The sequence below is a fragment of the Alexandromys fortis genome, unplaced genomic scaffold (assembly GCF_014885135.2).
Source record: "Alexandromys fortis isolate MF-2015 unplaced genomic scaffold, M_Fortis_MF-2015_v1.1 scaffold_95, whole genome shotgun sequence".
Taxonomy (NCBI): domain Eukaryota; kingdom Metazoa; phylum Chordata; class Mammalia; order Rodentia; family Cricetidae; genus Alexandromys; species Alexandromys fortis.
Window position 1 is genome coordinate 639723 of NW_026067990.1, and position 15672 is coordinate 655394.

Sequence of the window (15672 nt, forward strand, 5' to 3'; positions counted from 1 at the left end):
GGGCGGCAGGAACACAGTGCACAGCTCCTACTACAAATGTCATTTTCTATTCTTAGAGGATAACAGACAAATGAAAGGATAGAAACTTAAATTGGTAAGTATGACTTTATCTTTACACCTCTTATTCGTCCATATGCCTATATGTATACTTACATATACAATCATAAGCATATACATATTAATGCATGTATATAAATATAAAATAGACATGTATATATATACAAACTATATATAATAAAATCATGTGGTTTGCCTTTTATTTTTAATTTTTGTCCCTAAACTTTTCAAATTTTAATAAAAAATATGTCTGATTTTTATATTTTATATATTAATTTAAATAAAATTATGGTGTTTTCTGCCCCTCTCTTTGCTATATCCCTACCCTTGTCCATTCTCTCAACTCTTCACATATTCCCCTCCCCTCCTCTCAAATTCATGATCTCTTTTTAAATTATTGTTATACACATATGCATGCATAAATATGTAAATATGATCTCTTTAACAATTACTTCAATTGCATTCAAGGTTTAAATTACTATATTAGAATAACAATAATAATAATTAATCACATTTAAATGGACTGAATTTTTAAAATCATTCCTATGTAATATGATGGATACTAAAACTTCAGTTGATACTACCTTAACAATGCAGCATTAATTTACATTTACCATATTTCAAAGATAAGGTCAAAATCTTCATGAGATCAGATGTCTTGAAACATTGGATTATAAAAAGTACAAATTTCTCTTTAGAAATAACAAGGTGCTAAGAGTAGTAGTTCAAATTCATTAATCCTGATTAACTTTTCTTTAACACAGTTTTCTATGGATTCTTTCTAAAAGTGCAAGAATATGTGGAATCATGAAAGGAATTTGTAATGTGCATCTGGTGAACATTGGTAATTAAAAAGACAACAAAACATCCTCTAGAGACTGTCTTTATTTCAACTGCAATGACTTTCAAGAACATGAGAAGGCATTCCTAATTAGTGAAATCTCCACCAAGGAAATTATTTGGAATGTTACAAAACATCTGACTAAGGTCCTTGATAACTCCATCATGGTTGCTTTGGTATTCTCCAGGAGAACACAGCAGATTACTCGTTCAGGTACAATTCAAAATCTAGTTTTTGGCAAGGTGAGAAGCCAGTACTTATCTAGTTTCTTCACAGTAACTGTTGTTTTGTCTAGAATGAAAGGTGTCCCTAAAAAAAATTTAATCAACAGAAAAGTGCTTATGGCATATTTTACGGAGCATATAATGATATAAAGGAATAAAAATTTTCCTACCAATTGAAGGAAATCAGACTCCTTTTGAAAAGTGACCCAAAAGTAAAGAAATAGTAGAATTAATAATACCAAGTATTAATATACCAAGGTCTGTGCTGTCCAAGTTTCATATTTGTTGATGTAATAAAATACTGAGATAGAAAAATCTAAGATGAAAAGGGTTTACCTGGCTTACCATTACAGGTGCCAGTATAGGGAAGTTAAAGTATCACATCCAGTAAGAGAGAAAAAGAGAGATCAGTAGGGAGGGAGAAGAATGAGAAGGAGAGAAGGAGAGAGCAGAGAGAGAGAGGGAAGTAAAGGGAGAAAGAGGAGGAAGATGGAGGAGGGAAGAAGGAAAGGAGAGAGGGAAAGAAGAGAGACAGGGAGAGCAAAGCAGACAGACAGGATACAGAGTGAGACACATGCACACACAGAGGCAGAGACAGAAGCAGATGCAGAGTGAGACAGAGAGGCAGAAAGAGAGACAGAGAAACACACAGAGAGGTAGAGAGAGACTGAGAGAGACAAACACAGAGAGACATATAGAGGGTGGCAGACAGAGAGACAAAGACAGAGACAGAGACAGAGACAGAGACAGAGGAGAGAGAATGTAAACAGAAACATTCTTATTGATCAGCTAGTACTCTTACTCTTATGCAATCAAGGTTCCAAACCCAGGGAATAGTGCCTTTCACTTTCAGGTTGGGTCTTCCCATATTAGTTAAGGTAATCAAGATAATCCAGTAAGACGTGTCCAGAGGCCAACTGGATCGAGACAATCCCTTATTGTTGCAGAAGGCCAATTATTGGTTTCCTGGATGCACAGACTTCCAAAATAATCATAGAGAAACTATATTAATTAAATCACTGCTTGTCCTATTAGGTCTAACTTTTATCAGCTAGGTGTTACATATGAATTTAACCCATTTTTAGTAATCTGTGTATCACATGGCTGTGGCTTACTGGATAAAGTTCTGTCTGCCTCCAGCAGGGCTACATAGCTTCTCTCTGACTCTGCCCTTCTTTCTCCAGCATACAGCCTAGCTTTCCCCGCCTAGTTCTGTCTTTCCCTGCCATAGGCTCAAAGCAATTCTTATTCATTAACCAATAAAAGCAACACACAGACAGAAGGACCTCCCATACCATTTTCCCTTTTCTGTTTAAATAAAAAGGAAGACTTTAAATAACATATAAAATTGCATATAACCAAACAGCTATCAAGCAAGAATTATAGTTACAGTATTTATATCTACATTATCTTTTAACATAACTAAGAAAAACTATAACTACAAATTCTTCAACTATATCAAACATTCCAGAAGGATATGATATTACCTAAGTAAGTAGGTAGTACATTGTGAGCAACTTCCAAAACTCTAGCATTGACAGAGATATCTCATTGCCTGAACAGTCACCCAAAATTCTTCTCTACCATTGGAGCATCCATCTTCAGCCTATAGGCTCATAGTATCCAGCAGACTTTTCCATGAAGCAGGAAATTTCAAAGACAGTTCTACCTATCTTGGCAGATTGCCAGTCATTCTCTTTTGTATCCTGAGGAATGGGTAGTAAAGTCTTTTATGAAGCAGGAACCCCGAAGGACCATCTCACCTTTAGGCAAGTTCAGCAGTCATTTTTCCATGGGTCCTGCATGTCCAGTCAAGCAGTTCAGGCAAGAGCAATTTCTTGCCCAAATGGCTAACCAACGCCATAAGGAGCCTCTTTAATATCCATTATCCTCTTGAAGAAGCTTGGCACTGCCAGGAACAGATGTATCTCACTGTCATGAAAAGCTCTTAAACATTTTTTTTTAATTTTTCCATTCAAAAATTTACACTCTTTCTCCTCCTCCCATTCCTCTCCTGCTCCCCCACACCCTCTCCACCCTTCTCCTGCCTCCTTAAGAGAGGGCAGAGTTCCCTGCCTTGTGGGAAATCCAAGGTCCTACCCCCTCCATCCAGACCTAGGGAGGTATGCATCCAAATAAACTAGGGTACCAAAAAGCCAGCACGTGCAGTAGAAACAGGTCCCAGTGTTATTATTGATGGTTTCTCAGTCCGCCCCATTGGCAACAACATTCAGAGTCCTGTTTGTTCGCCCGCTCGTTCAATCCCGGTCCAGCTGGATTCGGTTGGCTCCCATTAGATCAGGCAAACTGACTCACGGTCATGACTTCCTTGCTCATCTTCTCCCTCCTTCTGCTCTTCTACTGGACCTTAGTAGCCCAGTCCATTGATCTGATGAGGATCTCTCTCTATCTCCATCAATCGCTGGATGAAGATTCTATGCTGATATTCAAGATAATCATCAGTATGATAGTGAGGCAAGGCCAGTTCAGGCACCCTCTGCTCTGCTGCCAAAGGACCCAGCTGGGGATATCCCCATGAAAACCTGGGATTTCCTCTAGAGCCAAGTCTCTTGCCAACCCTAAAATGGCTCCCTTAATGTAGATATCTTCTTCCCTGCTCATATCCATCTTCCTCCATCTCCACCCTCCCACTCCCCCAAGCTCTCCCCAGTCTTTTCCTTCTCCCTTCTCTCTCCCACTCTCCCCTTCCCACAGGCACACCACCACCACTAACACGACCCCCATGCTCCCAACTTTTGCCCAGTGATCTTGTTTGTTTCCAGCTTCCAGGAGGATCTATATATGTTTTTCATTGGGTTCTCCTTGTTATTTGGCTTCTCTAGGCTTGTGAGCAATAGGCTTAATGTCCTTTGTTTATGGCTAGAGTCCACTAATGAGTGAGTAAATACCATATTCATCTTTTTGGATCTGGGTTATCTCACTCAGAATAGTGTTTTCTATTTCCATCCATTTGCATGCAAAATTCAAGATGTCATTGTTTTTTTACCGCTGAGTAGTCCTCTAATGCTTATATATTCCACACTTTCTTTATCCATTCTTCCATTGAGGGGCATCTAGGTTGTTTCCAGGTTCTGGCTATTACAAATAATGCTGCTATGAACATAGTTGAACAAATACTTTGGTAGTATGATTGGGCATCTCTTGGGTATATTCCCAAGAGTGGTATTGCTGGGTCCTGACATAGGTTGATTCCCAATTTCCTAAGAAACCGCCACACTGATTTCCAAAGCGTTTGCACAATTTTGCATTCCCATCAGCAATGGATGACTGTTCCACTTACTCCACATACTCTCCAGCATAGGCTATCATTGGTGTTTTTAATTTTAGCCATTCTGACAGGTGTAAGATGGTACTCAGATTTGTTTTGATTTGCATTTCCCTGATTGCTAAAGAAGTTGAACGTGATCTTAAGTGTCTTTTGGTCATTTGAACTTCTTCTATTGAGAATTCTCTGTTGAGTTCAGTACCCCATTTTTAATAAGGTTAATTAGAATTTTAAAGTCTAGTTTCTTGAGTTCTTCATATATTTTGGAGATTAGACCTTTCTCTGATGCGGGGATGGTAAACATGCATAATCCAGACTCTCTGCATATAATCCATCTTTACATGGCTTATTTTTCTTTACTCAGTTTGTTCTCTGTCTGTACTTTGTTTCTTTAAAGACATTTTAAAATGTTTTACTTCTTTTTTAAAAATATTTATTTATTATGTATACAATATTCTGTCTGCGTGTATACCTGCAGGCCAGAAGAGGGCACCAGACCTCACCACAAATGGTTGTGAGCCACCACGTGGCCACTGGAAACTGAACTCAGGACCTCTGGAAGAGCAGGCAATGCTCCCAACCACTGAGCCATCTCTCCAGACCCCAAAATGTTTTACTTCTTTTCCAGCTCTCTAAACTCTTTTTCTTCCCTCTCTCAAGCTTACATATATTTATCCAATACTGTGACCAATTAGAGTTTTTTTTTTATGTCTAAATCTGTCCTTATTGCATTATCTGTAATTCTTTACTGTTCTGAAGAGCTTTTAATATGGTAAGCAGCTTGGTTGAAGATGCTGTGGGTGCTGGCTCTGCCTCTCTCCAGTTTTAAAATGGTGGAGGTACAATTACTGCCACCTCTGGGGCTGCTGGGTAGGAGCCATGCTCAGCCCTTTAACCCTGAAAATGAGGGTGCAGCACAAAAACCCTTTTTATCTGAGTAATAGCTAAATCTACCATACAGCACACTGCACAGCCTGGAAATATCTCTATGTATGGCAGCAGGAATCTGACATGCTCTGCTGCCTGTCCATGCCTAGTAGACCTGATCCTGCTGCCTGCCCAGGTGGTGAGTGCTGAGGTGTGGCCATGGTCTCAACTATTTTCCTTCCAACCCCTAGTGGAGACACAAACACCTGGGCCCACAAATGCCATTCAAATACTCCATGGCCAGAGTTTGTGTTGGCTGCACAGCCTAGGAAGCCACATTTTAAAATCGCCTGGCTTTTTTTCTGCTATGACTGAATCAGGAAAACCTCTCTTAAATGAGCCATGCCTCTGCTTGCTTCTAGCAAAGAGAGCCCATGCAAAAAAAAAAAAAAAAAAAAAAAAAATGCTTTTACCAAACCATGCTTAACTCTGATCTTTTGTGTCTAGGATTACTTTTTCAGTTTTCTCAGGGTTTTATGTGGATGTAGTTACCCACGTTGGTATGCCAATCTGTTGGAGAAGGCCATTTGTTGGTTTCCCAGCTGCCCAGACTTCTGAAATAGTCACATAGAAGCTGTATTAATTAAATCACTGGTTGCTCTATTAACTCTAACTTCTCTCTCTCTCTCTCTCTCTCTCTCTCTCTCTCTCTCTCTCTCTCTCTCTCTCTCTCTCTCTCTCTCTTTTGTGTTAGATTTTCCCTGTAGCTTTGGAGCCTGTCCTGGAACTAGCTCTTGTCGACGAGGCTAGCCTCAAACTCAGAGATCTGCCTGCCTCTGCCTCCTGAATATTGGGATTAAAGGAATGTTCTACCACCACCTGGCTTAGTTCGAACTTATTATTGGCTGGCTCTTACATATTAATTTAACCCATTTCTAGTAATCTGTGTATTGCCATGTGGCTGTGGCTTACCAGAAAGCTCCATTTGGCTCCGACAGGACTACATGGCTTCTCTCTGACTCTGCCCTTCATTCTCCCAGCATATAGCCTAGCTTACCCAGCCCAGTTCTGTTCTTCCCTGCCATAGGTTCAAAGCAGTTCTTTACTCATTAACCAATCAAAGCAACTCATAGACAGAAGGACCTCCCAAAACCACATTATTACAATTCTTGCTAGATAATTATATTTTGCATGAATTGACAATCATCACTAACCATCTCATATGTTAACTTCTATTAACATCCCATGGTCATATAGAAATATGTAAATAAGTTTATACCATTATCTATTTAATGCATAGAGAAAACAGGACACAAAGTAAGTTATATTGCTTGAGTTTACACAACTGTAAAGCCAAGGCCAATATTCATACTCATGTATATGTGTGGTATTGCTAGTTTCAAATTATTATTCATACTGTTCTACTGGGTATGGATAATTATAAGATATATAGACCTAGGTAACAATGAAAAATTTCATAAATATCTTCAAGGTAGAACTTGCGTAGATTGACAGCAAAAGGAGAGGTGTTAAATAAATCAGAAGTTCCTTAAAGACTTTCAGAAGTTGTAGAAATATTTTGTCATAGCATATTGTATTTAATATTTGTGCTGGTTAGACTTATGTCAACTTGATGAACAAACTACAGTTATCTGAAAGGAGAGAATCTAAGTTGAGAAGATGCTCCAGAAGACACAACTGTAAGCCATTTTTTTTAGTTAGGAATGGGGAATGGCCCAGGCCATGGTGAGTGGTGCTCTCCCTGGGATTGTGGTCTTTGTTTCTCTAAGAAAGCCATGGGGAGCAAGCTAGTAAGCAGCACCCCTCAGTGGCATCTGCATTAGCTCCTGACTCCAGTTCCTGTCCTGATTTAATTCAGTGATGAACAACAATATGTAATGTAAGACAAATAAACCCTTTCCTTCCCAACTTTGTTTTTTGGTCATGGTGTTCTGTCACAGCAATGAAAACCCTAACTAAGATAGTATCCCTTTGCTAACTCTTAATTTCAGTAATTTTTGTTTTGCTGTAATTTTATTGTACTGTTATGTTTTAATTCTTCTAAAATATTGGGGACTTTGGTATTATAAATAATTTCAGGAGGAGAAGATAGAATACCAAGATCACAGGGCAGAAAATTAGTCATAATTAAAATTGTTTCATCTATTTTTAATTTATTGGGAGAGTATTTCATGAAGTTTAGACTGTATAAGCATGATTTAATTCATTGTCTTCCTGCCTTTACCTCCCTAGTGCTAGGGATTAGCATGTGCACATCATATCAGGTATTTTGTTTACCACTCATTTGTTTTCTTCTTTGTTCATGTTCAGCTGTTTGTGACAGGGTCTTGCTCTGTAGCCTTGACTGAACCTCACTATTCAAACTTAGCCTGGTCTTCCTGTTCTTCTTCTTAAAAATAGGGATTATAGGCATGTGGCACCCCAATTAGACTTGTTATTTTTATTTAGTAATTAGCTGTTTATCTAGCTTGATGTTGAATAAATTTAGTCCAAATATTCAAAAATCTGAAATAAGTAGGTTGCAAGTTAAAAGACAAACTGGTCTACAGAGGGAGGCTTAAGAAAAAAAACATGATTGGTTTTATAGTTCCTTATTGTTTACTTGCTGCTGCCATTAAACCTGATAATTTATACATTTTATTACAATTCCTCCTGCATTCTGGTTAGTAAAACAGTTCTGTTTTCCTAGTTCTATTTTACTTTTCAGGTACTTCTTTCAATGTCATCTAGTAAGGAATCAAATATATGGCATCATAAAATTAAATAAAAAGTATCAATTAATTAAATATTTGTAAAATAATTGAGTGATAAAGAACAGTGATTCCAAGTTTGTGAAAAGCTGATTTTCTGCAAAAATAATATTGATTATGTTTTAAATATCAAACCAGAAAAAAACTCAGTATTCCTAAAGTATTTGTACACATGGAAATTATGTTCTTAAAAACTTGCTGAGGATCTTCCCACTGCTTCCAAGTATCTGCTGTGAGTGAAGACAGCAGGTGTATCAAGAAAGTGTTTATCTCTGTTGTACAGATTTTTAAAATGCTTGTCAAAGTGTATTGTGATGCTTAAAGATTGTGAAATAAAACTATACAGGGTGCCACCACCTAATGTAATTCAAAGAAGGAAAATAGGTAATGGAAATTTCCAAAGCTAGTATTTCAAAAGCTAAACAAGTCTTGAAGCAGTTTGTATATGACATTCCTTAATCTGTGTCCTAATGTTCTGATAGCCTTTAGTAAACAGAGGGTTATGAGGAACATGAATTTAGTGATCAAATGTCCATGAAGAAAACAGAAAAAAAAAAAAAAAAAAAAAAAAAAAAAAAAAAAAAAAAAAAAAAAAAAAAAAACCAAGGTCAGGCTTGCCGATGGAAAAACTGAGGAGTTACAAAATCAAAAGTTTTAGCTTAAAACATACTCCTATTTTCAGAGAATTACTGAGTAAAAGAATCCTGAGGCAGGTCAATCCTTAACCATTACACAAACAGATATTTGTTCATTTAACCAAGCAAATATGCAAGCTTTCTTTTCTCCATAGTATCAGATTATACATTATTACTTAGCTATATAGCACTGCCTTTTAAAAATTCATTTTTAAAAGCAAGTAAAAGAAGAAAATTTTCTCAGATTTACAGAGAAAAGCAATCATGAGAAATGTTTTTGCTCCTAGTATAAATCATTTAATAAGAAAAGGGGAAAATGATATGAAAACCAAAATGTTTCCATGCAGGTACACAATTGCAATATTGTTTTTTTCATGGAAGAGTTCAGGAATATATCTCAAATAATTTACTCTCATTATATCAAATAAGCTTTTTCAAGTGGCAAGTTAATATGAAGGTAAACAGCACATTTCTGTGAATTTTTTTCTTTTTCATTTATTTGATATTAGAAAATATCCACTTTCTTCTTTTGGTATCCTAGTGATATATCTGACACATTTTAAGTCTTTTCTGTCATCCCGTTTCCTAATAAGTAATAAAAAACAGAAAGTTATGATGTATTCTAGATGAAAAGAGACCCCTAATTCCAAGTACATTAAAAATGTTCAAGGCTGTATCCTACAGAATTATTTGGATGCAGGGGCAATGCCATTTGCTTTTGGCCCCACTGTTGTCTGCAGTTCTTTATATTCCACTGATACTGTAAAGTGGTGCCACCATAGACTATCACCCTACTCCATGGCAATATAGTTATTCTCTATTATAGTCTAAACTTTATTTTCTCATTAAACACTGTGTTAGCACAGTTTTATCTGTCCATTTATTCTTTCTTCACTATGCTTCCTTCTCTGTCATCTTTTGTAAATGATATTTTCCCAGTCTTCCTTTGTTTCCTATATTGAGTCCTTTTGAATGTTTCTCCACTGATCATAAATTTGTCTTTCTTATCACTTTGCTAAGAAAATTTGTGTTGATACTGCTCTATAGAATCAGTTTCCATTTATGCTTTTTCTTTTGTAAAAGAACTTAGATGCTCCTTAGTTAATGTGGTATTTAGTTTTACTCATCTTTTCCTACATCCATCTTGCGAAGGAACCTAAGATAATCCTTTTGAGAAAGGCTCTTGTTTAAGTTCTTAGTACTGAAAAAAGAATTGTAAGTTTAAAATCCTTCCACTGAAAACCTACCAGTGACCATATCTTCAATAAGGAACATCTCCCACGAAGTATTTATTGCTAGTAACTCCTAAGTAAGTTATGGGACTTGGAGATCATCTACCCCCTCTAGGATTATGGTTGGCTTGATCTCATGTAACTTTTGTGCAGGTAACCATAGCTGTCTTGAGATCATGTTTGCATATGTTTTAAGAAGTAGATCATAGACAATGAGAAGAATTGCCTACTACCATTTTCCTAAATCTGCACATTTTCTAACTACACTCTAAAACTTTACACTCATAATCACAGATACGTATAACTCTTATCCCTCATCAGAGAAGCTTCATTTTCCAACAGGTAGAAGTTACTACAGACATCCACAACTACTCAAAATGCAGAGAATAGGTGGCTGGGAGGTGTCTAGAGCCAAATAAAAATATATATATATGATACAATCTCTATGCCTAAAATTTAGGCAATGTACTTACTGTAATAGGGGGAAGTAATATTGTAAGACCCAGAAAAAAAAAGCATTCAAATATTTTTAATACTCTTAATTTTCAGTAAATAGAGAGCACATAAAACAAAATTAAATAAAACAAATTTTAAAAGTGTGATAAGTTATGTTTGAAATGAATAAATTTTAAAATGGCCTCTTCTTTGCAAGACTGTCTACTTTCATAATGTTCTATACATAAATGTTGACATCTAGTTCCTATTCTCCTATAACTCAGCATCATAAACTCCAATTACACAATTTTGTCTAAATCTGACATCTTTTCACACTATTAATTTATGTTTTTGCTAGAAAACACAGAAAACAAATTTTATTCTGTTGAGGATTCTAGGTCACTTTTGTTTCTACCAGATGAACTTCTTGGTTTATCTCCCTTGAGTGTCAACTGTTACTAATCATTTCTACTTTAAACTGAAGAGTATAACCTTGGAATTTTTGTACGCTTATAGCCACTGTCTGCGTACAATTTCTTGTCTTCTGTAGAATATAAATAAATATAAATATAAATAAAAAAGGACGTTTGAAGGGTTCTGTTTATACCAGTTTACTCTATTTCCTTTGATGACTTATAAATTTAACTACAATGATCTTATTCTCAAAAAAGTTTTTAATTACTTGATAATTGTTTCAAAATTACAATGCTTTCATTTGAGACTTTCAGATAGTAAATGACTAAAGATGATAACTTTTGATAGAATATGATTGTTTATTTGAAAAGAGCTGCATATGAGTTGAAAAGGATTTATGTAGCTGAATTCACAGGGAGCACATGATGCTATCTATGTTTGATTGCATCTAATAACATAATGCAATATTTTATGTCTTATTCTCTAATGTTTCAAAACCATCTTTTTGTTCACTACATGGCATCTCAATAATAAATGAGATAATATTTCTCTAGGTTTTCTACAATTATTGACACATATTAACACAGAAAAGCTAAATAAATGTAATATATATGAGAATTTTGGATATACATGCTCATTGTGTTATAATTAGCACATATCTAACATTTCTCATATTTATCACTTTGTTTTTATGATGAGAATAGTAAAAGCTACTCTGTTAGCATATTTCAGTTATATAATATTTCATTTTCAAAATAAATATATCACATCATTTTCTATTACCCTTTGCTCTTTGCAGTCCTTTCCATTTCCTCTCTAATTCATGCACACTTTAATTTTTATTTTTATATATGAGTATAAATGTGTAAGTATATAAACGGTCCTATATTACGTCTTCAGAAATTGCTAAACTGGCATAAGGAAATGTCACACATTTACATATTTTTTCCTCTGTGTGTTTATTGCTTTCTCTATTGCATATAATACACAGATGCATGTTTTTAGTTTGATATCTCTATATGTACAGATTGATTTTGTCACTTATGATTTTGGGATTATAATGAAACTATCATTTCCTAGATCAATATTGGGAAACTTTACACCTGCGTTTTCTTTCGGTAGTAAATTAAGTCTGCAATAATCCATATTGAGGGCATTTTATTTTGCATAGTGTGAGTTAAAGAACCAATTTTAGGCATTTGCATTTGCCTAAATGCCTCCACTGTTGCAAACTTTTTCCATTTTCATGGAAGATTAGTTGATTGTAAATATACAGATTTCTTTCTGGGCTTTTGTGCTTGAAATTAAAGGTGAATTATAAATTTTGCTAAATTGAAAGATGTTGATTTTGAACAATACTAAACACTACCCCTGTCATTACCAGGTCTGTTCTTTTAGGAACAAGTGAAAATACAGTCATATTACATCCTTTTGTCTTGAAGAGGATACATGAGAAATGGAATAAATATATCTTAGCCAGACTGACATAATAGTAAGTATCCTATTCTTTTGTAAGAGGTTAATAAAAACTTTGTTGAGGCAGGATCTCCCTTGTTTCTGCTACTGTGCTCTGATCTTCAGGCTAGCTGGCCTATGAGCTTCTAGGCATTCTCTTGTCTCTACCTTCTAGCTCCATTGTATGAATAGTGTAGTAATAAATGCATGCTACTACTTAGATTATCAAGCTTATTTGGCAAACAACTTTACCTACTGAGCCATCTCAAAGGTTCTGTGTGATTTTATTTTTCATTCCGTGGATGGTTAGTGAGATTTAATATTTTCCATGTTCTTTTTGGTGATTTGGCTTCATCTTTTTTTTTTAAAGATTTATTTATTTATTAAGCATACAATGTACTGCTGGCAAGGAAGGCACCCGTCTCATTACAGATGGTTGTGAGCCACCATGTGGTTGCTGGGAATTGAACTCGGGACCTCTGGAAGAGCAACCAGTGCTCTTAACCTCTGAGCCATCTCTCCAGCCCTTGGCTTCATCTTTTGAGAACTTTTTCTTCATTTCATTAGAATATATGTTCAATAATTATTTCTTCTAGATTACTTTTTTGAGTACTTTGCATATTTGACATATAATCCTCTGTCAAATAAACACAAAAAAATTCTCCCATTCTATTATCTCTTAAATATTTCCTTTGTTGTGCAGAATCATTTATATATACATTAATTATTTATATATATATAAATTTTTGAGATTATAGTATAATTATGAAAACTTCCTGTTTCCTTCCTTCCTTCAAACCCTCTCATGTGAAAGACCCTACAGACCCCCTCCTCAAAACCCGCAGCTAGCATACTCCCGGGGGGAACGCCCTGTTTGCTTGAAAAATTCTCAGATCAGCAGCCAGCCTGCTCTCATAAGAACATTCCATTTGCTTAGGAGAGCAGGATGTCTACGAGATAGGATGACTGCAAGGCAGGATATCAATAAGATAGGACATCAGCAAAGCAGCTTGACTGCAAAACAGGATATCTATAAGATAGGAACAAGATGACTGTTGCTGACACCCATGCTGGGAGAGGAAACCATTCATGCCCCCCCCCCCATTCCGATTGACCGATAACCATGCTTCTGCTTCTTCTCTTTTTGCTTCTCTATCTGCTTTTTGCTCTTCCCTATAAAAAGCCCGCCCTCCAGTCGGCAGGTGAGCAAGTCCTCCAAAAGACTTTGCTGCCTGCAGGTACCTGTGTCTACCCAATAAACCTCTTGCGATTTGCATCCCTGTGGTCTCGGCCTGTTCCTTGGCATAGGGGAGGTCTCCCGAGAGAAGGACCTCTTCGAGAGTCTTTCACATGTACCCATTGATCTCTTTCATACATTAACACTTTTTTATTGTTATTACAAGCATACATGTATACGTATATACATAAATACTTCTAAATATAACCGACCATTTGGTGTTGGATAAGTAGTCAGTGTGGGCCTACCTGGGGAATACTATTTCTGCCATTCCATTCTCACAAATCGTTAATTGGCTATAGCTCTTTGTCTATGTCTGAGTCCTCATGGGTATTCCATAAGCTTTTTAATTTAATGTGATCTTAGTTCTGAATTGTTGTCAGTAATTTACTACACTTAACAATTGAAGGTTTTTTTGTTTTTTGTTTTTTTGTTTTTTTTTTCCCCTCCAATCATTCCAGACTTTCAGGTCTTACACTAAAGTAAAATTTTTGGTTCATTTGAAGTTGGTTTTACACATGGTGGAAAATAGGGATCTGCTGGAAGCAAAGACCTGTATTTTGAGACCTGTATTTTGTTTATGCCATCTTAAATTCACAACTTAAGTAAAATATCCACCTCTGCAGGGCTTGTTCTGGACCTACTATCTTGTCTCCCTGCAAGACCTGCAGGCCCCAGGCTTCAGAAGCAATTAGCATTTCCTTTGTTAGTTATTATCTCTTTCTCTCAGCCAGAGAAGTCTCCAGACCTGAATTCCAGCAGACCTGACACCTTCCCTCCCCCTTGCCTGTTTGCTATAACAGCTCTTGAGGAATAATAAAGTTGACAGCTTGATCAGAAAACTAGACTTGATGTCATTTCTCCTGTATCTTGCCCTTACATTCCTCCCCTCCAGGTTTAACAGGGACTCCTGTTATTGTCCTGCTGGAAAGGATAAGGATCTAGTTTAACTATTGCAAATGTTGATAATCAGTATTTGCAATATTTGTCTGTTGAGACTACAATTTCACCAAGGAATATGTTTTGTATATTCACAAATAAAGTATCATATAATCATGCATAAAGGTATTTTTAAATGTTATTTCATAGAGAAAAGAAATATACATTTTAATAAACCACATCTTTTTTTCTGGACTGAAAATAGAAATATTTACCTTGTTTACACAAGGCAAGTATTCATGATTTCATAATCTTTCTATAATTATTTTTCTACTTCATTTCAGTATTTTCACTTTAATCTACTATCTTTCACAAGTTTTCAAAAACTATACTACAAAGAGATAGAGCTTATAAAATAATGCAGAACTCTTTTTGACTTTTAAATAAATACATTCCCCTGTGGTTTTTATTTCACTTAATACCATCTTAGGCCCTTGACCTTCCATTAATTCCACTTCCTGGAATAGATATGTGCATTTTTGTTATATTAAAAATTTGTGATTTGTGCCTTTTGCATAGTACTTCTTAGTTGTATGTATTGAAATTTAACTAGGAATTTAGACACAGCTGTGTATATTTGGAGTCAGATTAGTCAGAACCCCTGGAGATCCATTGCTCAGGAGAGATGTCAGAGATTTCATGTAAGAAATTGTTTTCAAAGGATAAATTTCACTAGACAAGTTACTTCAATAACTCTGGACAGTGGTAAAACTAAGTAATAGCTTGTACTCTATCCTAAGTTACATCATTCTCTATATCACAGTAATATATGACAAAATCCTGTCATGTATATCCCCTTCCAACACTTAGAGTCCTCTCAGATTTCTCCTAAGTATAAAAAACCTTTAATAAAAATTTTGTGTGAGCTTATGTCTCAAGTATTCCCCTCTCTTGTCTCTTCTTTACTTTCCCTTCCACTAACAGGCATTACCTATCCTAAGTCATGTTGTCAGTATTTGATTAGACAGCAGTGATGGGTCTTCATTTTATAATTTTTTATTTTTAGATTATCAATTGTAGTAATATTTCATTTGTATTTTAATAAACAAAGCTTGCCTGAAGTTCAGACAGTAAAACAGCCATGCTGATAAGCCTTACAGACCAGGCAGTGGTGACGCACACTTTTAATCCGAGTAGCCACAGTAACACACACCATTAATCCCAGTAGCCACAGTAGTTTGCCATAGAAACCAAATGGTAGTAGTGCATGACTTTGATCCAAGCCCAAGAGAGGAATATATAATGGGAGGAGACAGCTGACAGATACAGTCTCATTCTG